Here is a 25,542-nt window from a genome sequence, read left to right as displayed (position 1 = left end):
GCTGCAGCCAGAACAGGAGACAGGCATGGGACAAAGCATGGAGATTAAAGAACCTGAAATGGTGTAAAGGAAGAGAGTAATCGTGGTTTCGAGGGTCATCTATACACTAGCATGCAGTAGAACAGGTGCAAAGAAGAGTGTTAAATAGAAGTTTGCTCATCGGGGATAGTTTATCACTGCATCCATCACAGAGAAAGACACAGAAAGGATAAAATATTGCATGAGCCACTTGCAACTCATCAACGTAACTTGCAAAATCTGTTCAAAAAGTATTATAAAGAGGCAAAATTGAATACTGCAGACCAGAGCCTCAACCACATTAGTGGATCAACAGTGTTTTTGTGGTAAGTCTTTCAAATCTAGTTTTACTTGTCTCAAAAGGATCCTTAAAAGGACTTTTTAAGTGAGCTTTGCTACCTTTAGCTAAACATACAGAGCAAAGAATTGATTGCATTCCTACAGAAACACCCCTAATAACTCCTTAGAATGATCTGTGGCTTTTTTTTTCCCTCTAATTGTAAAAAAACCTAATAGGCACCTTGAGCAACTTTTATTTATCTGCATGACAATTTTAAGATATTTCAGTTGTGAAAAACTACAGCACACACTCTGTGCCAGTAAAAAGAAAATGCCCATTGTAAAAAGGAATTTTGAACACAGGATTGTAGTATCATTAAAGATGTAGAATCCTATTTTATCTCCCCAAAGAACAGAGGATTAACCTGGGTTCAGTTTTCCTTTCACAAGTTCTCAGAAAGGTAGTAGGAGACATAAGAAATTATGTTCCAAGAAACATAACTCTCAAAGGGAGATGTAATAACGCAAGTAGGCTTGTATCGTAGCTATATATTTCATCCATTTCAACAACCAGAAAAGAAGGAATAACTGCAATTACGCCTTTCTGCTGAGTCAGTGCAAGGCAAACTCTCCGCCTAATTTCGTTTTGTTTCTAAAGAGGCAAGATCCAGAACATCAAAATGAAGTAGAGAGCAAGGACTTGAACAAAATCATAAATCCCAGACGGCGACTGTGACTAAGATCTGAAAAACACTGTCGTATCTTGCACCTTTATTCTTCACTTTCTCTGGCCCCAGTTCTTGGTTCTCCACAGTCCTGTAAGAAGTTTTCCTACCATGAGTTACTTTGATTTTTCAAAAATGTCGGTAACTCATGTGGAACAAAACAAAGATCTTTCCCGGTTTTTGCATCTACATGAAGTCCTTTTCTTCACGCAGTGAGATGGCTTGGACATCAAGTCAGGGTATGACATAGCAGCTTCAGGTTCCTGCTTTGGGCCGTTTGCCTGTGTTCCAGATTCTCCGTCTTCATTGCCAGGATGACAACTGTGTTGAGGTGAATAGCTTCCAAAGCTTCTTATTTGAATTTCTTCCATTAAGTATAAATAAATGTGGTGAAATCAGACCTTGAATCTAGATATGACTGTCCCTGGAAGATTAATGACTGAAAAACAGAGCAGCAGGTAGTGAAAATTTTATGTAAACTTATGTGTCCTCAGCACAAGTCCAGTTTTGCCAAACAATTATTTTGTAATTTTAAAACAATGCTATTGGCAAATTCACGTGTGACATTCTCCAATACATGACCCTCACTCACCTCTAGATCTGCTGGAGCTGAATCATGTCCGGAATTGGCATAAAGATGGGTGGGATTGGCATGAAAGCTATTTAAAAAGAAGAGAGGGAAAAGGAAACAGGGAGAAAGAGAGAGAGAGAATGAGGGAGAGGGAGAGAGAGGGAGAGAAAAAGGGGGGAAAGGGGAAAAGGGGGGAAAGGGAGGAAAAGGGAAAGGGGGTAAAAGGGTGGGAAAAGGGTAGGAAAAGGGGGGAAGGGGGGAAGGGGAGGAAAAGGGAGGGAAAGGGGGGAAAGGGGGGAAGGGGGGAAAGGAGGAAAGGGGAAAGGGAAAGGGGGAAAAGGGGGAAAAGGGGGAAAAAGGGGGAAAAGGGGAAGGGAGAAAAGGGTGAAAAAGAGGAAAAGGGGGAATGGGAGGGAAATGGGAGGAAGGGGAAAAGGCAGGAAAGGGGGGAAAAGGGGGGAAAGAAAGGGGGAGAGAAAGGGGGGGCAAATAAAGGAAAACTTTATTGTATTTAAAACCCTTCCATAAGTCCCATGGCAACAACAATTCAGTTGGGCCCCCAGGAGACACAGTTATTTTTTCATCTGGGAAAAGAGGCCTTTCCATACCCAAGATCCTGATACAGCCTATCCTGGTAGAATTTCTGTAAAAAAAGAAAAAAAATTCAAAAATATCCCCCAAAACACCTTGAGTGGGGAACACAGGGGGATATTTCTGTGCAATAGATTCTCAGGTACCATATTTCTTCATCTGCCATCCACGCGTGCAGTTGCGTAATGAGTGCTAACAGGGCAGCTTTAAACACTAAGGAGTACATTTGCGATGTAATGTGTGGAGATTTGACTGGACAATTTCCCATTAACACTAATGCGCAGTGCATGGTTAAATCCCTAAACACCACGTTGAAAATTTAGTCTCAAAAGTGCCCATTACGTTGGAGCGTTAGAGTTTTTTGAAACAGTTGTTAGTCTATTAAACATTCATTGCTCTCACACTAGTCAGACAGAACTTTCTCTTCTCTCTTCAGTTTAGACAGTTAATCACAAGATACGTTTTTTGCAGCAACTTCACATAGTAAATGAATTTTTGGAAATGTCTCTTTAGTGCTGACACTGATTAACATCTTCATAACGCCTCATCTAAAGATCTACTCATAAATGCTAAAAGCTTCAGATAGATCTATGATTTAACTACAAATTTTGTTCGTGAAGAGCAACGCTTATTTTTTTACAAGCACGATAGGTACTACATTGAACATAATTTTTGTCACAATTTTATTATTGTTAAAGATAAAGATGAAGTGAATAAATCTTTGTTGTTTTGGGGGGATTTTTTTTCCCTTTTTTTCTAACCAGACATTTAAAGTAATAATAAGAAAAAATTCAAGGATTTTCAGAGTCAAGATGTGAATTGCACATAAAACCAGGTAGAATATTGGAGAAAAAAATGAAGCATCAAGCAAGATTATAATAAGTAAGTTCTGAGTGACAATAATGTTAACATTAAAAAATGAAGCTTGAAACGAAGTTTGTCCCCACCTTTCCCACCATACAATCTAAATATGTGTCTGGCTTGTAAGCCATGAGCTCTTCAGTGAAATGTAGCATCGTCTATGCATGAATGGCATAATATAATTTTATTGGGAAAAGACATGAGCATTGGACCAGTCTTTCTGCTATAACATTTGTTAAGGAAAGCAAAGAAGAGTTATCTAGGTGTAAGATGGGGGAGGGGACATGAGTAACAGAAATTCTTGGACACTTTTCATAGATAAACTGATACGAAATGCCATCTACAGACAACGGGGAGTTTCGATTTCTGTTGTGTGGTTGAGATCTGTAAGTGGACATGAACAAACAGAATCCACTATGGTTACAACAGTTTGTTCATTCTTTTTAGTGGCTTTCAGAAGTGGAACGTTGCCATTACAGACAAGCAATTAATTCTTCAAAAAGCCCAGTTTCTTCTTACGAGACAATAAAGCACTTCCTTTTGCAACAGCAGGTAAGCACTGAAGGCATCCTTAAAAATCTAACCCAAATGTGCTAAAGACACTTAATAATCCTTAAACTAAATACAATACCACTTCCTTCCTGGTACCAGGATGTTGTAAAATGTCTAATTATTCCTTATAATAGTGCTGACACCTCCACAGCACATAAAAGAGGAGTTTTAACTTACAAAAGACAACTCTGGTTGTCCTGATTTTTCCTTTAATTAGGCTGTAAGACATAGCTCCATGAGACTACAGATGAATATTCCATTAATTTGGCTGTTAACCAATATATGAGGCATCATCTTAGGGTACAAAGTAGATTTGTGAGTCTTTTTTAAAAGCAACATTCTAATATTTTGAATTGATTTTTAATGCACACTCTCTCATGGATTATTTAACTCTCTAATGAGGCAGAAAGAAATATTAAAGCCAATATTTTAAATGTCAGGTAAATGATCCAGTTTAATGGGGGGGGGGAAGGACTTTACCGTTGATTTTTTTGCAGTGGTACCAATAACTACCAAGACTTTGGAAATGACTTTGTGATGTTTACATTTTATATTGATGCAATAATTGTGCGCAGTAGGGTACTGTACCCACCAATAAAATTAATTTAAAAATGAAATAAGAGGCAGGATGAAAAATACAGAAAAGTCAGTTGCCCCAAAGGAACTATAAATAATTTTGAAAGCAAAAGCGTTTCTGTGGCAACATGAACTTTAATAAGTCAATATTTGCAATACCAATAAGGTATATCCCAATGATTGGTAAACTCAAGTGTCTGAATAAAAAGACCGATGGAAATTGGAGTCATAGATCTGTGTAATGAAATCAGAAGAAAATAACAATACAAGTCTTAATAAAAATCACTATCCAGCTCACAAAGCGTAACATGACCCCTAAAATTAGGGAAAGTTTGAATGTTGATATGTAAAGGGACTTAGTGTGTCAGTTGACATGAGCACTTGCCTTAACTGTCATCCACTCCAAACAGGAAAAAGAAGGGGAGGGCAGCCTGACAGGTCCTCCTCTCTTTGTGCCAGCGCTTCTAGAAGTGGTCTCTGATTCTCTTCCCAAACAGGAGCTTCAATTAATCTCTTTATGCATCCCACCACAGAGAACGTAAGATGAACAAGACAGTAAAGATTCTATTGAAGTTGTGTATCACAGGAGAAATATAAAGAAAATGCAAAGCCTATCAGAAGGTACCTGAAGACAATAAGTTCAAACACAAAAGTAAAATAACCAGCAGGTTTTATAAAAGTGGAGATATTTGGGAAAGAGAATGTTTTCTCTGGAAGTAAGAAATGAAACCAACCACCCACATTTATTAATTTAGATTAAAAAAATCTCAGTAGATCTACAGAATAACTCTGTGTTAATCACTGAGTTCTCTTATATAAAGAAAATAACTACAATAATTCATCAGAAACTCTTTTTCTCACCTTCACTGGAAACGTTAACTCAGCACTCAAAGAAATTGTGGTCCTTTGACCAGCTTCTACATTCAGGGTATTACAGCCACATAGATCATATGGTTCCGCACAGCTCTTTGCTACCCACTCTTTCCTCTTGTATATCTAAAGTAGCTTCTAGCAAGTGTGTAAGAAACTGCATTACAATATTATCGATGGAATAAATACAAATATGCTGCTTAGCAGGGAATAACGCCCACCTCTACCTCAGTCACAGCCATATCGCCTTGTGTATTCGTATCTTGACCTACAGAGATCTCAAATTAAGGCTTAAGGTCATAGAAGGAACCAGATCTTCTACCACGGACACAGGCAAATGTGTCCAACATGGGTTCTGTCCAACCACGGACTGATAAGGCCCAGTTCAAACTAGAAGGATTATTAAAAACTGAAAGTACTTGGCCTTATATTTCAGTGTACATATTACTGCTTGGGTAACGCCTCCTCTACACTTGTTGTTCTTGAAGTAAAGTAACAAGTTTGGGGTTTTAATAATTGAAACGCACACTTATTTAGTCTCTAAGACATAATTAAAAATTCAGAAGGCTCATAATGATCACCTATTCATTTAAAGATCTTGCCAAACTAACCTGATCACCTTCTATGACAAAATCACTCAACTACTGGATGGGGGAAAGGCTGTGGATGGAGTCTTCTTGGACTTCAGTAAAGCCTTTGACACAGTTTCTCACAGCATTCTGCTTCAGAAACTGTCAGCCTCTGGCCTGGACAGGCGCACACTCTCCTGGGTTGAAAACTGGTTGGATGGCCCAGAGAGTGGTGGTCAATGGAGTTAACTCCAGCTGGAGGCCAGTCACAAGTGGAGTTCCTCAGGGCTCAGTACTGGGTCCAGCTCTGTTCAATGTCTTTATCAATGACCTGGATGAAGGCATTGAGTGCACCCTCAGCAAGTTTGCAGATGACACTAAGCTGGGAGGAAGTGTGGATCTGCTGGAGGGTAGGGAGGCTCTGCAAAGGGATCTGAACAGGCTGGACCGCTGGGCCGAGACCAATGGGATGAGGTTTAACAAGACCAAATGCCGGGTCCTGCACTTGGGGCACAACAACCCTATGCAGCGCTACAGACTGGGGGAAGAATGGCTGGAGAGCTGCACAGAAGAGAAGGACCTGGGGGTGCTGGTTGACAGCCGACTGAACATGAGCCAGCAGTGTGCCCAGGTGGCCAAGAAGGCCAATGGCATCTTGGCTTGTATCAGAAATGGGGTCACCAGCAGGTCCAGGGAGGTTATTCTCCCTCTGTACTCGGCACTGGTGAGACCGCACCTCGAATACTGTGTTCAGTTCTGGGCCCCTCACCACAAGAAGGATGTTGAGGCTCTGGAGCGTGTCCAGAGAAGAGCAACAAAGCTGGTGAGGGGGCTGGAGAACAAGTCTTATGAGGAGCGGCTGAGAGAGCTGGGGTTGTTTAGCCTGGAGAAGAGGAGGCTGAGGGGAGACCTTATTACTCTCTACAACTACCTGAAAGGAGGTTGTGGAGAGGAGGGAGCTGGCCTCTTCTCCCAAGTGACAGGGGACAGGACAAGAGGGAATGGCCTGAAGCTCCGTCAGGGGAGGTTCAGGTTGGATATCAGAAAAAAATTCTTCACAGTAAGAGTCATTGGGTACTGGAACAGGCTGCCCAGGGAGGGGGTCGAGTCGCCTTCCCTGGAGGTGTTTAAGGAACGGGTGGATGAAGTACTTAGGGACATGGTTTAGGGAGTGTTAGGAACGGTTGGACTCGATGATCCAATGGGTCCTTTCCAACCTTGTGTGATTCTGTGATTCTGTGATTCTGATTCTGTAAAGGGAGAATGCTGGAGAAGAGACAGAAGAGGATTAAATATATATAAGCCAAAATAACAAAAAACAATTCAAAGTATGGTGACTGTGCTCACAGCTAACACAAAATTCCAGTATGTATCATATTCTGCAAGGATGAATATAAAACCAAAGGAAAAATGAAAATAATCAAAGAGAACTCTTCAAACATGTTGAAATCCTGACAAGAACAGGACAGCTTTCTGTGGACATGAGAAGACTTTGGAAGGCCTGCAAGAAATGATTTCTGGGGAATGGATGCATCACCTATATCACAGAATACAGTTAGATGAAAACAAGAATGTGAGAAACATGGTTAAAAAACTTTTTATTTCATTCTACATCACACTACAGAAGTCACGACCAGCAAAATCTGATTATTAAAAATATATTTCCAAAAGCATTCACAGGAGATTACCAAATATGTGAAGAAATAACTAATGACAGTTCACATTTAAGAAGGAAATAAAGTGTCCAACTATTGAAGACCAGAGTGAGACTGATGTGAAGTCAAATCATTCTATCAAAAACCAGTGACTCTAATACATAACTGGACATTCGCATTTAAGGTATATGAAGAAAAGCTGTGAAATGAGGCATAAATAATTTCTCAGCTGGGAGCACTGGGTCAAATATCAGAAACTGCTTCATGAGATGGACGAGGTGAGGATGTTCCCAGAGAGACAAACAAAAATTACTAGAGGTTTTAAAAGCATGACCTATGAGGAAAGAATAGAGGTTGTTTCAGTGCAGAAGAGAAGCCCAGAGGACATAACCATATTTTTCAAAATATAAGTTATTGTAAAGAGCATACTACTTATCTGTGGTAGACAGGACAAAGAAAAACATCCTTGAGTTGCTGCAAGAAGTGAGAAAAACTTTGACAGTATAAAAAGTTAAATGCTGGAATGAATTTCCAGGGAAGTTGCAGTGTTTCTTTCATCAGAAGAGTTGAATATGACTCGGGAAGTATTTGCAAGAGATGAGATAGTTGGTGTTATCTCAGGACAATCTCAAAACTTCTCTTATTTCCTCTGATTTTATACATGTTAAATTCAAACAGCAAAGACGGTGCATCATTTTAGAGATGTCAGTATCCTAGATCACCCTTACAGCTAGTCAGTGCCCATCCTTCTAACCCATCTATTAACTCCTGAGGCAAACAACTAGTGCCCTCGCTATTTCTGCTACTTAATTTACAATGTTGATTCTGTCTGGGTAATAGAAATAATTACTCTAAACAGTTTTCAGACCGAGCAGACTCTTCTTTCAGAAAGACGGACCAGAGGAATAACACTATCTATTTTTTTTCCCCTCTAAAGCTGCCTTTTCCATGGAGATGTGATCTTAAATCGGCTACAGATACCTAGCTTTTGCTTTTAAATAAAGGTAAATCGTTAACAGGAATTCCAGAGAAAAGCATCTAAGAAAAGGCAGCCCTCTCCTTCTGCCTGGCTGTCAGCCCCAGCAAATCCGGGAACAGTAAGAATGAAAACCAGAGCTTTGGCCAAGGCAGTCTATGTCAACCAAAATGAGTGGGGGGTAGGGTGAGGGATGGACAGTAAACTATTCCAGGCCAGACCAAACTCCCATCTGACCTGAATGCCAGCCAGACTATTTAGAAGAATGAGTTCTGCAAAAGCCTCCTTCAGATCCACCTGGAACAAAATGAGAATCACACTTCGTCCTCCTTGTCTCCGTAGAGGCATGCAGAATACACAAATCAACTTGCTTTCATGCTCCTCTTTTTTTCTTTCATACTTAAATACACAATTAAAAGTACAGTCCCAGACAGTCTCAAACCATAACCATTTTGTTTACCAAACGGAAAAAGTAAAGTGAATTTCATGAAACCTCTATAATTATGTCTGAATCACTCAAACAGCCGCAAGGCCTAGAATACAGGGTTTGTTCAATAAAGATATATAAACTAAAAGCTCTGCTTTTCTCTTTCACATCTTTTTAGATGTGGATGAACCAGTTCGTGTCATCGGTGAAAGGATACAGGCATTGTTTGCTCGAATACCCTGACAGTATTCCCTGAGAGACCGGCCTTTCCCGCTCTTTTCTTCTTCCTCAAGAACTGTAGTCTAGTTCCTCATAAGAGAGATCAAGAGGGCAGAAACACTTAGCTCTCAGGTGCCATAGCCCATCATCACACTGTTCTCTGCAGAATCCTAAGGTTAGTTATCACAGCCAAAAAGAAACAGAGACATCTCTCTCAGAACAAAGTGACAATCCACAAAAAGACAAACAGTGTTCTCCTCATCTGAAGCTTCTATGTGGTCTCACACGTCATTCAGCTCGCCATCCATAAAATAAAGTTTTTCAGCACTTTAATTCAATGCACTGGCAGAAGATTCAAGAAATATACATATTTATTTGATTTTGGTGCTGGTGATTTTTTTTGTTTTGCTTCTCATTTACATCTAGGCAATATTATTAACTCCTTCAGCCAGGGACAACAAAAGTATTGTGGCAGGTACTATATAGACATTTTTGACAGAGGTTTAGAGGAAGGAAAAGGACAAATGGGCCAGAGCCCTGGAGCAGGCTGGAAGCCCCACACCTCAGGAGTCTCTCACAGGAATTACATGCTAAGCAGTAAGCCATCAGGTATTGAACACTCAGCACCAGAATGTTTAGAACCTCTTTTCCATATTAGGCACTTAAAAGCAGTAAATAGACTCCATCCACAAAAGGGCCCTCTTTTGGTGTCAAAATACACTCACTTTTCTCCCCTCCCCTTCTCTCCCTTCCCTTCTCTCCGTTCCCCTCTCCTCCCCTCTTTCTCTAAACTTGTTGGGTAAGCACTATACTCCCCAGCCCCTTATATAAAAATTATTCACATTTTCATCCACAGCAGCCCAAGTGATTTTTTACTGAAGGAGTCTATGTCAACATGTATGTCAGCCACGGCCCGAGTGGTGCTTCCCACTGAATCAGCCCTGCCAGCAGCTCATTTCTGAATCTGCTGCAAAACTGCCCAGAACAGGATGCTTCTAAATGTGTCAAAAAGCAGAACAGGTGAATTTTAAGACAAAAAAGAAATGAACTAGAAAGTGAGCATAAGGTCTTCCAAGGGCTCCCCCAGTAAAGGCTGACTTTTGATTTACTGGGTTTTTTTGTTTGATTTTTCTTTTGAACCAACTTATATTAAGAAGTAATGCATCAATTTTTGCAGGAGTCCTTTATGCTCCTTAGAAACTCCCAACTTCATGATTTACCTGATCATTACATAAAGCTAGTTTCAATATCCTTATGTTTCTCATTGTTTTGCGTGCCGCTATCCATTACAGCAGAAGAAATTACAAAACTCCTAGAAAATATTGTCATTTTCCTACCTCGTAAGCCTAACGAGTTTTCTACAAGCAGGATGCATGAAGACATGCATAAACAAACTGGATTGCAGTAAAGAAATAAAAAGATGGAGAAACATGAGAGGACAAAGAAAGGTGAGGATATTTTACACACTGATATAAAAATGAGGGCAGAAGTATTATTTTTGTTTGTAGGGGCTATAGCTCTCCTCGGAGATCAGTCACTGCATATCACAGGATTAAAAACAAGCAACAGGTACATCAACAAGCCCGAGCAGCAAGCCGGATTTCTAGCTCAATCAGCCACCATTTGCAAAAGCCTTCTCTCTTTGAAAACCCTCTATTCTTTTGTCAGAAACTAAACCACAACTATTTTCCTCTGTAGTATTAACTTCCAGCTGTAAACAGTGAGGTACCATAGATCCCAAAAGCACACGATCTGTGGTCTGCAAGACCAGGAGAAAGATGCTTGTGGCTGGCCGTGGGTACTGGAAACAGGTTGTAATCCCCTCCCACCAACAGAGCTGATGACAATGGGGGCAGAAACAGAAATGAAGATTCATTGTTGAAAGATCTTCACTTTAAAGAATACTCTGACAGGTTTTTGTTCATAATTTAAGTGCTTCAAATTAGAGATACGTGCTTCACAAATGCTCCCACTAGCACCATGAGTGCGTTTGGCAAAGGCTTCAGTGGGAAGCAAAGTTATCACTTAATGATTTCACCAGTATAAGACTGATCTATTTTGCTATTGCAAATCATAACCCACAGTCAAATCAACAAAGTGTTATAAAATCAAGGTGCAGGAACTCAGGAAGTCTTGGAAATCACTGTTTTTGTCTGCCGGAAATGAAATGCCCTTCTCTGGTTTCAGTTTCTGCAGTTGTGAGTCACGTTGCATTGCAGCACATTCTGCTAAATCAATCACCCTGTAAAATACATTAACACTACTCACCTCAAAAATGTTGTTTTTCATGTAATTTTAGGATCATGATGACAAAAAGCAATCAAAGCAAGACCATTGGCATATGCAGCTAATCCTCTACCTTCATCTCATCACACTGTCCCTCAGAGTTATAGCCCAAATTGTACTTACGCATTCCATTGTGTTTTGCCTCTTATACCACAGCCAGAACGCTGATACCAATGACATCGAGAACAACTGGAATGACTGGAATCTCACGTGCAGCTCAAACTTTTTTAAAGACAGAAACCTGATAGGGAGTATTTTATATTTAATTTCTAATTACTCTCTGAATTTGTGACTCTTCTGTCACATGTGCTTTTACGACTATTGTAAAAATCAAAGAAAGTGTGTTTTGTCATTCCAGTAAAAAATGGTGAGCTGGTGTGCTCAGCAGATTTCTTCTTCAGTAAAGGGAGCTGTTACTCAGAAAAGCTTTCAGCTGAGTTCAGAACAAGAAGCAGAAGTTGGTACTCAAGACCCCAGTTCTGCAGTGTTTGAATCATATCTCACGTGCATTCTGGAAGAGAGCTATGAGTATATGAAATACGAATATATCTCATGGGTTCTCTCCTGTCCACTGAAAAACATGATGGTCATGGATTATTTCGTGTAGTGCTCTCTAGATATAGCTTATGATTCATCCTGTGCCTGTTCTGATAATCAACTACTCATTTTTATATAATAGCTTATCAAAACCCTTACTAAATATTGTTAGATGCTTGTTATACATCTAATTGTAATATGGCTAAAGAGACAGAGAACTTCTACTTTGTAAAGTAAAAGAAACAGTTGATGTATGCAAAAGCTGGGCCTGCGTATCTGGAAACTCTGTAAACCATGTACAAACTGAAAGGAAAGAAAAAAAAGAAGGCAAAAGAAAACTTACATGAGCAAATGGAAAGTTTAATTAAAAACAGAGCATGAAGACAGATTCTGTGCATTTTTCAGGATCAAGTGACCTGGAAAAAGAGAGAAAACCTTAAGTGGGTAGAAAATGTTTACAGTACAAATGAGAAAAAAAGTTCAAATAACAAATTTAATTAATTGAAATTGGAACAGGAACTTAAATAATGTTTTAAAAGAGAAACTCTGGAAATGATATACCTAATGATATTCGATGCTTTATTACACAATGACAAATAATTTTCCCCTTGTTAGTATATATTTCTTCCTCTCCTACAGCCATTTAGCTGTGACAGTGTCTCAGACATGATCATTGTTTTTTTCCCCTTTTGGTCATTAGTATTTGCATGGCAGTGGCTCCAGAGCCTACAGGATGTCCATATTTGTGAAGGAACACCTGCAAAGGACAAGAGAACAACCTGGTTCAGGGAGGAAACAGGCTAAACCCTTTACCCAGCAAAGACACTATTTTCAGAATTAAAAAACAAGTGAGAAGGGATACTCACAACTAAAGTTGCATGACTTTATTTTGTAGAGGCATTATAGACTTTCACCTGCCTGTTTTGAATAACTGTTTCAAACAGGGACTATACGTATATGCCAGTAAAATACTCCCTCCCAGGAAACTCTGGCTTTGGACTAACACGCATGTTTCCACGCAAGGTTTTCATGTTTCCATCCTCACACCTTTCTGAAATTGCTTGATTCATTTCCCTCCCAATCCAAGAACCTCTGAATTTTGCCTGCACTTTTGAAAATTGTGTGCCCCAAACTGTAAGACTGAAAGCAACAGAATCAACTGCGATTTCTTTCTCACAGCCACAGAGCAAAGTTACTCACTTCAGTTTTCCGCAGTTCTGGCAATTCAGGGCACCCTGAGTCGTTAGCTTCTCTTACCAGCTACTGTTTCAAAGCACAGCTCTCTTTAAGGGGAAACTAAATATTTCTACAAACTCGCCCTTTGAAAGCCAAGAGAACTGCCTCACTGAGAGCGCTTCTTGACGTGACACATAGCAAAGATCCTGGACGTAATAACTGCAGAGTAATCAGAAAATGTAATCATACTCCAGACCTGTCACTTCCTCTGTTTTTGAGACATGCAAGTACATTTCTGACGTATGGGACCTGTTTCTGCTGCAACTGATGTCAAAGACAAACTCTCCATTGGCTTGAATACAGACAGTCCCACTATTACGTTGTAGAGCAGAGCTACTGTAAAAGATCAAGGATAGATAGAATAATAGAGTAATTAAGCTTGGAAAAGACTTCTAAGATCATCCAAGACCTCTAGCACCACCATGCCTACTAAACCATATCCCTAGGTGCCACATCTACACAATTTTTTAACACCTCTAGGGATGGGGACTCTACTACTTCCCTGGGCAGCCTCTTCCAATGCTTCACCATTCCTTTAGTAAAGAATTTTTTTCTTATACTCAATCTAATTTTTTCTAATATACAATCTAGATATACATAGATGAGCAGCTGCTCTTCTTCAGCTGTTCTACAAGGCAAGCTGTAGGGTTTCATAAAGTAGAGACAAGCAGTAACAGGATCAAGAGCCACTCTTCCTCTGAGAGGGACCAAATTAATTTTTCCTAAGATTAATTTACCTTCCCCTCTTTCCCGTAAATAAATAAATAAACATCACAACAGCAGAACAAGACAAGTTTATTGTAGTGCTTAACTAATTAACAGTACTAATTAGCGTTTAATGGCAATGATAATTACAATCATATCCCTGCAAGTCTACTGAGGCTGCCACATCAGATGGATTGCAATGCTCCCCCTCCTTCTAAAAACTTAAATCAATATCACTTCAAACCTGACAGGGCTATTTCATGAAAAGTGATCAGACAGCCACCTTTAATTTCTGTGCTAAACTGGGAAATTCAAAAGCCTTTTGAGTGGTGGGAGTAAAAAGGATAAAGCGCCACTTTAAGTAACGAAATCAGGAAATTAAGCTCCTTGCTGTCCCACATAGACATCATTCTTTAAGCTTTTATTTGAAGTAGTCAAATATAAACCTTTCCAAATATGATATGACCCTGAAGGCCAACTGTATCCTGGGTTGCATCGGAAGAAACGTTGCCAGCAGGTCAGGGAGGGGATTCTGCCCCTCTGTTCTGCTCTGGTGAGTCCTACATTCAGTTCTGGATCCCTCAACACAGGAAAGTCATGGACTTGTAGCAGGCTCAGAGGAGGGCTGCAAAGATGATCAGAGGGATATAACACCTCTCCTATGAAGAGAGGCAGGGAGAATTAGGGTTGTTCAGCTTGGAGAAGATTCCGAGGAGACATTATTGCAGCCTTCTAATACTTAGAGAGGGTTTGTAAGAAAGATGTAGAAAAACTTTTTAGTAGGACCTGTAGCAATAGGACAAGGGGTAATAGTTTTAAAAAGAGAAGTTTAGACTGGATACTAGGAAGAAATTTTTTCACTGAAGGTGGTGAAACACTGGCAGAGGTTGTCCAGAGAGGTGGTGGATGCCCCATCCCTGGAAATGTTCAGGGTTAGTGTGGATGGGCTTCTGAGCAACCTGATGCAGTTGAAGATGTCCCTGCTTACTGCAGGTATATTGGACTAGATGACCTTCATGGTCCCTTCCAATCCAAATCATTATACGATTCTGTGATTTTATATTCACAGGCTCTGGGGAACTAGCACGTTTCTGATAAAAACATAGAAACACAGAATAATTTTGGTTAGGAAGGACCTTTGTAATCCAATCTACCATTCAAAGGAGGGCTACACAGACCAGTTTACCAATGTCAGACAAGGAATTCCTCTATGGAACACGCAGAAGAACACTGCAGCTATTAACTCTGCTTTACACAAGGCCCCATTGACCACATGAGAACAGGGAAGAAATATGGGGAAGCTACAGAGCTTCTAAATACTGACACACATATGTCATGGTACTAAGATCCATATTCAGGTGTAGATCAGGGCTTCACACGTGCAATAAGCATACACAGCAGCAGTACTCCTGGGAGTATTGTAATAATGAAAACATGCACGAAAATAAAATGCCAAGAAAACAGAATGTGAAGCACCCAGAGGTCAGAGCAGAGAGTGCAATTGTTATTGTTTTCAGTGCCGAAAGCAGAAGCACAGTAGAGCTGAGTGTCGTAGCGGCTTTTGTTGTTGTCATTAGCTCTAAACATGGCAGAAGGAATCTTGTAAGGGACAAACAACTAGCCAGGGAACACAAGATTTTGATCTATCTGAACCAACTATCTTACCTTACAGCACAGCATGGTGTGTTTTCCTCTTTAGAATAATAATAAAAAATGAAAAAAAATAATTCTGAAGTTTGAGTCCCTCATTTTGCAAGAAAAATTGTCAGTTTGATCAAACACTTGAGGGGCAGGGTTTTGTCCCTGTTCCCTGATCACCACTCTCTCTCTGTCTCTCTTACCAGGAATACATCTTTCTCTGTTTTGTTAATTCCTAGAGAAAATAAAATATACATTTCCACTAGTGACTAAAGCTCTGATCCTACAATTAGTTAAACACAAGCTTGATTTTATGCATGTGAGTCATCCCATCAACATTCCCATATGCCAGAGACTTTGGGACTGGTGCCTAAATATGAAGCCATTATGAATGAACTCCATTTCTCAGTTGCAGAAGCAGGGTTGGAAAGTACATGGAGAACTGAGATATTGGAACATTAATCCACCGTATAACATAGGCCAAGGCAGTAAGTGTTCAAAATAAAATAAAATAAAATTTAAAAAAAAAAAAAGGAAAGATTAGTTAATTCCTTATTCTGAAACAAAAATCACAGAAGACAGACAGTGCCTCTCCAAGAAAAACATAGCAAAATGTCTCATTTTAAAGAGCATATGGCAGACTTTGGAGTTAACTCTGCCTGCTTTTGGCCACCACAGCCTCATCAGTTTGGTACATCTTGCAGTCTGGCCCCATATGTTAGAAGCAGGTCTAAACCCAACTCTTTTTACGCATGCAAAACAAAACAAAACAAAAAAAAACCCTTCAGGGGTTCCTAGTGTCAAACTAAATCCCCAAAGTTTTTTTTTTCAATTTTATCATTTTGCATTTGAAAAATACTTTACAAGCATTAACTGAATAATCAGAACTAAAAATAACTGATCAATACAGTAATGACTTATTCATATAAGTACTATGTATGCGACTTAAACTGGCTGCAACATTTTAGTGATTATAGAATGTCCTGAGTTGGAAGGGACCCACAAGGATCATCAAATCTGACTCCTGTCCCTGCACAGGATAACCCCAACATTCACACCGTGTGTCTGAGGGAGTTATTAAAATGCTTCTGGAATATTGTCATCACTGCTTCCCTGGGGAGCTGCTCCAGTGCTCCACCACCCTCTGAGTGAAGAACCTTTTCCTAACATCCAGTCTAACCCTCCCTTGGCACATGTTCCTGCCATTCTCTAGGGTCCAATCATTGGTCATTAGAGAGAAGAGATCAGCGTCTGCTCCTTCTCCTGCCCTTGTGAGGAAGCTTCTCACTTCTCACCTTGTGAGGAAGATCTCACTCAATGAGATCTCCCCTCAGTCTACCCTCCTGCAGGTTGTAGTGAAACAGTTCATTACAACAGTGGGTACTGTTAAATCTGTTTTAGGAATACGTGCCAGAATCAGACTTGTAGTGTAAAAAAACCCGCTAGAACAACATTTCATAGCTCAGAGTGAAATTTAATACTTACATTGCTGGACATGTCTAAGAGCAGTGGGCTCAGCAGCTCTTTTTATTGACGTTTTTGCCACCTCCTAAAGGACAAGTGTAGTGCACAACTGGTACTCAAAGCAAACATGACTTATTACTAATTCAAAGTTCAGTGGAATCTCACACTATTAGTAAATTGCATCTTCTTCAGCCTTTCCACCAAGTATTTTATACAACCATCTTCCCCTGCGAGCTAAAGCAACTATTTTAATACATATTAAAGCATATCTCTTGTAAAGCCAGTGCCTGCTCAACATTTAACATGATACGTTGTACACAGAGTCATTGCCAGAAAAAAAGCAAGTAATTTCTTCACAAATATCACCACTTTGTCACTCCAAACTATTCAAGGCTTACCCGCTTCTCTCGATAGTTTGTAAATACGCTACTCACAGGCTGTGGTAGCTGGGGATTACTCTGATTTGAACTTGTATAGCAAAATCTGTTTAACTCTGTTTCTCCTATTAAGCAGATGAGCTGAAAAACAAAAATACATTATTTCATTCTACAAGGGAAACTTTTAATACCAAAATATGAATTTAAAGCTTAAGAGTGTGCAAATATTTACTATGCTCTCTTCTCACAATGTTTCTGACAGCAAACTTCTTCCTGACAATATCCGTCTCCTGTAAACACTGGCAAAGCAATTTCAGAATTGTTATTCCATTGCATATTCACTAGCTGCTGCTAGAGGTATTTTGTTCAGCTCTAATTACCACAGTTAATAAGATCAATATTTTCATTACTGAATGCTGCAGTAAAGCAAATTATGCTTAAAAACTTACGTTTACAATATTCCAAGAAATGTATTTCTTGGGAAAGCCTAGGCTGCTAATGCAAAAGCAAAAAGAGCCCTCAAAAATCAGAGGAAATAACATTTTTAGTGTTTGTCATTTTAATGAGGACAAAAAATTTAAATTAAAGCATCCCTATTAGTCAGGAGTGCTTTTGAAGAAAGAGATGTCTTTATTTCTAGTTGCTTTTTTTACTCTTATTTAAAGGTGTCCAGTGGCTTTTCCAGGAAAAATGAGCACTGAATTTGGAATCATTCTCACAGCCCTTGGGGTTTGCAGTGTTGCTCTCTTTGCACCCTCACCTGCCTTGAAAAAATGGAAGCCTGAAAGAAAAGCAGAGGCACTAAAATCTAGTGGCAGCGTTTAAAACTGGGCTTCAATGCCTGCAAACGGAGACCAAAGGAAATGCAGGCTCTCCAGCTGCAGCAGAGGAAACAGCACAGCCCTGGGCATCTCTGCCTTGGGAACGGGGCAGGGCTTGGAGCATTCAATCAGTTCTTCCATCTGCAGAGAGCATCCATTTCTGCCACAGGAGACACAACAGCCCCCACCTTCTTTGGACCTTGTGACAGCTATAACAGCACCAAGAACAAATACATCAGACCTCCTGTTTCTCAGAGAGTGGGGCTTGTTAGTTAGCATCCTTCATGTCTAATAACAAAAGGCCAGAAAAGGATCCTAAGCCTATAACTCATTTTGCCTAGTAGTTATTTTTTTCTCCTTTTTTAAAGAGAAAAGCCCACATTTGCACTTAAGAAACACTCTCCCATCCACCCACACAACCTCTCCCTATACCACTTTTTCCACCAACTGACAATTCCCTGTGCCTCTCCCTCTGCAGCAATGTCAGACAGGAAACTGTCACTGTAAACCACCCTAAAATAATTCCATGCTCATGTTGAGTAATTATTTTCAAAATTATTCCTGCAGAAAAATAGGATCAAATATCAAACAGATACTGTATAATTAAGTAACAAGACACAACAGGGAGTAACATATAGGTCTAGGTGCTTTATTAAGCATGAGACTGAAGGCACTAGCTGTCAAAGCAGAAAGAAGTGCATTATATTGCTCAGCTTGTGTCATAAAGCTGTTTCCTAGGGCAACACATATCCTGCACCTGTTGAGGTTTTGCCACCCACTGTGTCCACTTGAATTGGTTTTCTTCATTTCTGTGACCTTCTTTTCTGCTCAACTAGTTCTACTTCCTCTCCAAGGCGCTAAACCAGCAATTTTCAGACTCGGAGCTGACAAGATATTTAGAACCCAAAACCACAAAAGAGAAAACAAAACTGGAATAACAGTTCTAGGAAAGGCAAGTGAAAATGCTGATAAAACATGTTCCCCAAGCATATTCAGTTGGCTGTTAGCTATATGAGCTCTCATAAAAAAAACCAACCTGTTCTTTTAAAGATGTCAATTACAGCAGCGTGGCCAGTTTGATCTACTGTCCAAATATGAAACAATTTAAGAAAATGAGGAAAGGTATTTAATAGAAGGAACATAAAGACAAGTCATTTGGGGACTGAGTAAGCCTCACGCATTCATTATCTATCAGATGCAAATGCAAGAAATACGTTTAGAATTATAGGAGACAGTACGTGTGACTAACTTACAGACTGGAATGAGACAGTGTTTGAACTGTATTGCTGTTTCTCCACCAGAAAAGAGCTGGCAAAAAGCTAGGAGAACAGAGGGTGAGGGCAGATGGTTACTCAAAAAACCTAAATCCAAACACGCAAATAGAGTCTGCAGTGGACACAAGAGCCGGCCAATACAACGCACCTATTTTCTGGATTCTCCACTTTCCCTTGATTGAAAAATGAGTTAGATTCTTATCTGCCAGGTGCAGAGGACAGGGGGTTGGAAGAAAAAAAGGGTTTGGTTCCTTGTTTAAACTCTGGCAAGATACATTATTTCTAGATGTGGCAGCAGATATGAGCCACCATTTGCAGAAACAGTTTTTTATTTTTCATGGAACAGGGCTGGAATTTGGAAAAGAATAAAGGCGTTCATCATTTAACCCATCCCTCGACAACATGTACCAGGAGCCCTGGGAACTCATCAGCCAGCACCAGCACCCAGAGAATCCTCATAAACTACAGGCCTGTGGCTACTCCAAATTATGGCAGCAGGAAAACACTGGATCATCCTGCTGAGGAATCTCATTCCGAAGACTGCGCTGAGAATAACTCAGGTTTATATTGCATCATTTCCCATTTTCATTATGTCACACAACAGATTTAGAGACTGTTGCACTGCATTGTCTGTTCTTTTTACTGTCTCTGTCACTAGAATGAGACATCCAAACTATAACGCCAAGTGCAGTCTGTGAAAAATAGTAATACACTGAACTCCTTCATATTTTATAAGTCAATTTTCCAGGCACTCCAGTATGTTCTGTCACAGCTGTAAAAGAGAATAAAAGTAGTTGGCCATTCTTATCAAAGACTAAACTGTTGCATGACAAATCTTCCCCAGACTAGATAGCATTACTAGGTGTACCCTCATGACACACTGTTTAAAACACATAGCAAGAAGTGGTGCAAACATAGCACGTTAGAGTTATCATTTTAATACTGTATTTGTAAGACTTCTTGAAAGTACAATACTTTGTGTGTGCATGTATTATCCACGGATACAAACAGGCATTTCTAAAGATACGTGTTTCCATACCAGGAAAGCCAAAATTACTTGCTACCTCCAGCAGAAAGCTGAGGACAGACCACATGCAGTGTTGATAGAAGGGAGTTCTCTGCCGATAGACAGAGAGAGAGTGAAGGCAAATTAAGTCTTTCTCGCATAGATCTAAGGTGCATAATCATTGCTGTGGACCATATCTAGTCTGGAGACTGCAGTTGTGGTTGAAAGGGGAACAGCATTGCCCTCATCTCACAGCATTCCTCTCATCTCACAGCATTTTTACACAGGCTCTGATTAGACATGCTTTGCAAAGGAAAGCCGGAATTTATCCTATATAAAAAAGAGCTACTGCAACTGTACTCCAAATCTTTGACTGTGGAAACTGAAACCAGAATTACATTCTTATGTTCTCAGATACTAAAAAAAAACCCTCAAAAAATCAGAAACCCAAAATGTTCAGAAACAATTGCCAGGAGCTTTTTATTTGTTTGTTTGATGGTGGTCTGTGCCTAATAAACAATGCATCATCCTAAGCCAGTTAATTAAACTGAAACCAAACAAAGAACTAAAATCCATCCATCTCTCTTCCCTCTCCCATTCACAGGAAAACTTTGATCTGTCACGCTGGGAGTCAAACCCCCAAAAAACACTCATCCAAAAACATTCCTATCACTCCACTGCTTCACTTAGACTCCACTCAAGTAATCAGTTACCTTTTATTACTCTATTTGTTTCCCAATCTCTTCAGTATAGCGTTTCTACAAGCAAATGCAAAACCAAAATGCTGTAACTCAGCAAAGGCAATGCAAACCCTGTTAGGAAGGATCTATGCTAGCTCAAGGTCAAGTAAAAGAGCACTCGGAGTCAGTGACAGTCAAAAATCTGCCATATTGTGCTGCCATTGCAGAGGTTTACACTCTCCATTAGGCTGAACTATGGCTAGAGCTGCCCTGGAATTTCTGATCATTTATATCAGAGTAAGTCAGCAAAGGTTTTAGATCATAGGAATTAAGTTCATCGATGACTAAGCTTAGTCAAATCACAGAGGGATACCTGCACAGTCTTTAATCAGAGAGCGCTTATTTCTTTCTTTGTGTATAAACTCTAGATCTTAGATCTTAGAGGATACAATTTTCTGTTCTGCCAGTGAATCATGCCTTGAAGTTTGCTTAATTCTACCACAGCATGCATTTCCTGTAATGGTCTCCCCTGCAGACAAAATTTCTACCCAAAGTACTAGGCTATTTCAGAAAGAAACCACTCTTATTTGCCTGAATTGGTTGGTATGGTGCTTAAATAGCTATGTTCAACTAGTGATTTCTCTAAATGCTTGTTTTCAAATACTTTAAATTATTTTTGGTTTTATAAAGTTAGAAAAACATTAGCTGAGTATGGAACGCATAAGTTTTAGAACAGATATGTATCAATCACATTCAAACTGGAAGCATGTAAAGCAACAAGCGTTTTAAAAGCTGGGCTACCAGTTTCTGCTTCTAGGACTACTAACGCTGTTTTAGTCAGGCACAGAGGCATCCAGGTGAAACGAAAAAAAACCAACAAAGGGCAGAGGCTGTGCAACTGCTCAGATGGCTTTGACATTTAAGTGTATTAATTTTCAGATGAGCCATGGACTTTGGCCACACACGTGACAGGAGAGGAGAACTCAGAAATGGAAGAGAAGAATTAGTAGTCCATTAAGTAGCTCTGTCCCAGTCTGAAGGAATCGTATGGTTTTACTGGCCACACGGCGTGTCACATTAATATGAGAGGTTCTCAAATGAGGACACTAAGAGCTCATGTCTATGAACGTGAGAAAAAATTAGCGTGCACTTAATGAAAAAGTAGAGCAAAAAACCAATGTCTTGCATCACTATGAAATAACTACTAGAAATAAATTACTTTGATAAGCAGTTTCATAGGGCTTCCATTGGCAGAGGGATTTCACTCAAAGATCGTTCATCCTTCCAGTCCTCATCTAATTCCCTGGCACAGTATGTTGTCTTTTACAATCATGCTGAATTCCTCAGTACCCTGAAACCAACCAGAATCCAGATATCTTTGATATTCTGCATATTTTCACAGAGTATATGGTACATTCTCAATCTATGAAGCATTTTCAGTCCTACTGCAGAAAGATTTGGACTCTAGATTTTATATTGCAAGCGAGTAGGTAAGACCACTCAGTCCAGGAAAAGCAAACCTTGTCTGAGGAGATCTGTGGGTTTGACTCCCAGCCCTCCCCCTCGCTAGAGTGCTCTAGTGATAACACCAAACTACTCTTAAAGTGGGAGCACACTCCAGCTTCTGCAGGAATCTGCACCACAGCATGCCAAGAAAGAAAATGCAATATACGCGGCACCAAAAGAACAGATCTGCAGTCTCACGGTTAGTACATGAGAGCGTTCCTGTCTCTGCTCTTTAACCAAGCCTTTATTTTACCTTTAAAGGAAGTTAAAGCCAAATGGAAGTAACTACCATAATTTTCAGTCCACAGGTGGATGGAAATCTCTTTGCAGGCTGTACAGGCTACAGGGCTGGAGATCTCAGACAGATCTCTGCAGTCTTTAGCTGTTCAGAGAAGAAAGTTTGGAGTGTCTTAAATCTCTCCTCCTTCTTCCCTATGTCCACCATGGCCCATGGAGAGAGACCCCAGCTGAAAGTTATGGGTTCTGTTACAGGGCTGCTCACTATGTGGCTGAAACCCGTTATTACATTTGATCCTAAATGATCTTAGAAACTCTCTAAATTAGCCTCCATCTCCTAGGCTGTAAAGATATGTTTGAAGCATCCAACAGAGCATACTACAGAAGCCCAAGAGTACAATTCAGTGACAAATGAAGTATGATTCTCATCTGGATGATATGGCATGTTAAGTATCCTGAATCCCCACTGTGAGAAGCAGCAATCCAGTGGAGGCTTGGTGGGACCCACAGGGCAGCAGTGCTGTCCTTGGCCCTGAGAAGCAGTCCCTTGTTGTCATTGTCTTCCTCTTGGTACTATGAAGCACCATGGGGAGTGTCTGAGGTCTTACAGCCATTGGGATATTTACGGCACCACTGTTTGGCCAGAAAGATTGGTCACCTGGTCCCACATGCTCCAGTGTTCCCAGTTCTGGGGCTGTCACAAACTGAACTGGCTTAAGTGGTCTCCCCCTATTGCACAGAGTTGTCCAGTGGCTCAAGGAGAGCTGGTAAACCTTACTTTAAAGAGAAGCCAGGGCCAATACTTTCTAAGCAGGTCTCTGCCTTCTCACATTTCTCCTTATATGGGGAAAATTCAATCAATTATTGTACATGAAAAGAAAGATCTTATCCTCATTTTTTCTCATACCACAGGGCTTTGAGCAGCCTGATTCAGTGAAAGATATCTCTGCCTATGAAAATGGAGTTGGATAAGATAAGCTTTATAAGTCCCTTCCAACTCAAACCATTCTGTGACTCAGCACCCAGCCTTCAAGTCGACTCTGTAAAACCAAAGACCAGAATAAGTTTGCTAAGGGCACTGACCTGCTTTTCTTTCTGACCTTTTCTTTATTTCCAGTGACTGCCTTCCTTCATAGCCCTTAACGACATCTAAAACCAGGTTTTTAATTAAGGTGCCTAACTAGCACATAAGCAATTAGGATTTTCACAAATACCTCCTAGGCTAGGCATATCGCCTCTACCAACGAGGCAGGCACGTAAATACCTTTGAAAATCTGTCAAACGTCTATCTCCAGCTTAAAGCACCTAATGAACTTAAAAAGAACCTAATGTTCAAGTCCTAAATATCCTGAAAAGCTTTTAGATATATAAATATATTTACATATGGTATGCATGTAAACTGAGGGAATATTGTGGAGCCTCTTTCAAGCAAGAACCACAAATATTATACATGTATACGCACACACACCCCAAAAAAAAACCACAATCCTTTGAGCCTCATAAACTTTCTAAGGAAATTAACTGTCCTGTAATCCTGCTGGTAGAAAATGACTGCAAGTTGGAAACAGTATTCCAAAGCATGGTAGCAAGAGTAATTGGCTTCCCCCTCCATCCCAAAGTTCTTGACCTTTTGCTCCTCATTAGGGACATAAAACATTGGGAAAAAAGTTACATTTGTCATATTTCTTGTAAAATTACACAAGAAGAAATTGGAATGGTTTGGAGTCAGTAAAAGGAATTTGAAAGGCTCCCTGTAGGAAATGGCTAAGAAAAGAATTCGTTAAAACCCCTTTAAGTAATTCTAGCAATAGTAATGCCACATGCACTCGTACAATGTACTTCAAAGAATTAAAGTTTTAACCAAGTGAAATTATAAGCAAAGTTGTAAAATTTAAAGATGATAGCACATCTGTTACTATTCTGGCATATAAACCACAGATTTTGGTGAAAATAACAATAACTATACAAACACCTGACTTAAGAGACTTTCTGATCACTGCTTTTTTCTTTACAATTCATTAGTGGCTATAAAGCTCTCATTAAGAGAAGACTCCAGAATCAAAGCTTATAGTCCCCACACGTTGTTACTCGCAGGCTCGTTCCTTCTGATTTTACTGGTATTTCTAATTTAAACTCAGGATCCCATGAAGAAGATTATACCAGGTAGGTCCTACTTCTACTGACAAAAGTTTGCAACTTGCTGCTAAGAGAGAACAAATTTATGAACTTCAAGCCCTAGCACAGAGAGGTAAATAACCTCAGGCAACGTCTGATAGTGTATTTTAGGTGCACTTATTAATATATACACTAACATGGGAATCAATGTTGCCTCTGACAGATAATAATCATTTAATTCAATATGTAACATGAAAATAATGATGTGTCAGGACAGAAATGCTGTACTTCTAAAATTGCAATACAACGTCTCTTGAAAGTAATTCAGCACGTGAATTTTCATGCTGTAAATCAACAACAGAAGAAACATACCAGTTGTTATAAAGAAGCACGAGAGAGAACTCCAGTCAAGGGTGTAAGAGTAATTGCCACTTCAGTCTACCACTCTTGAGTAATTTTCAATCGTCAGTCAGCTTCTCTGTCTTCAGAAGCTGAAGAAATAAGGCAAGAAAGAAATAATTGAACCTGTAGTTTACCTTGCACGTGTCTCCAAGTTCTACATATATAGCTGTTCTGTACTGTACAGGTATAGAATGTACATAGATCTACGAGTACTATCTCTACAAATATAACTTTATTTGCAATGAAGGATAAGATACAGATAGCTAACAGAGTACATGAGAAACAAACAGCATTTTAATTAAAATATAATTACCAGCAAATATCATCTCATACAAAGTATCAAAATAATTAGAAAGCCACCCCCTCCAA

The 25,542-nt window shown here is 39.8% G+C and overlaps 1 long non-coding RNA gene across 1 annotated transcript; it reads right to left on the bottom strand.

Moving 5' to 3' along the window:
• Window positions 1–12,054: 12,054 nt before the first annotated feature.
• LOC128853073 (uncharacterized) lies at window positions 12,055–25,265 on the bottom strand. The gene is made up of 5 exons (XR_008451309.1): window positions 25,144–25,265; window positions 17,365–17,431; window positions 17,190–17,273; window positions 12,274–12,469; window positions 12,055–12,128 (listed from the first exon to the last, which is right to left on the bottom strand). It is a non-coding gene; the product is annotated as an uncharacterized LOC128853073 (long non-coding RNA).
• Window positions 25,266–25,542: the final 277 nt, after the last annotated feature.

The sequence above is a fragment of the Cuculus canorus genome, chromosome 9 (genome assembly GCF_017976375.1).
Source record: "Cuculus canorus isolate bCucCan1 chromosome 9, bCucCan1.pri, whole genome shotgun sequence".
NCBI classification, from domain to species: domain Eukaryota; kingdom Metazoa; phylum Chordata; class Aves; order Cuculiformes; family Cuculidae; genus Cuculus; species Cuculus canorus.
The sequence above is the reverse complement of the archived record's forward strand: the minus strand, read 5'-3'. Positions and strand labels throughout refer to the sequence as shown.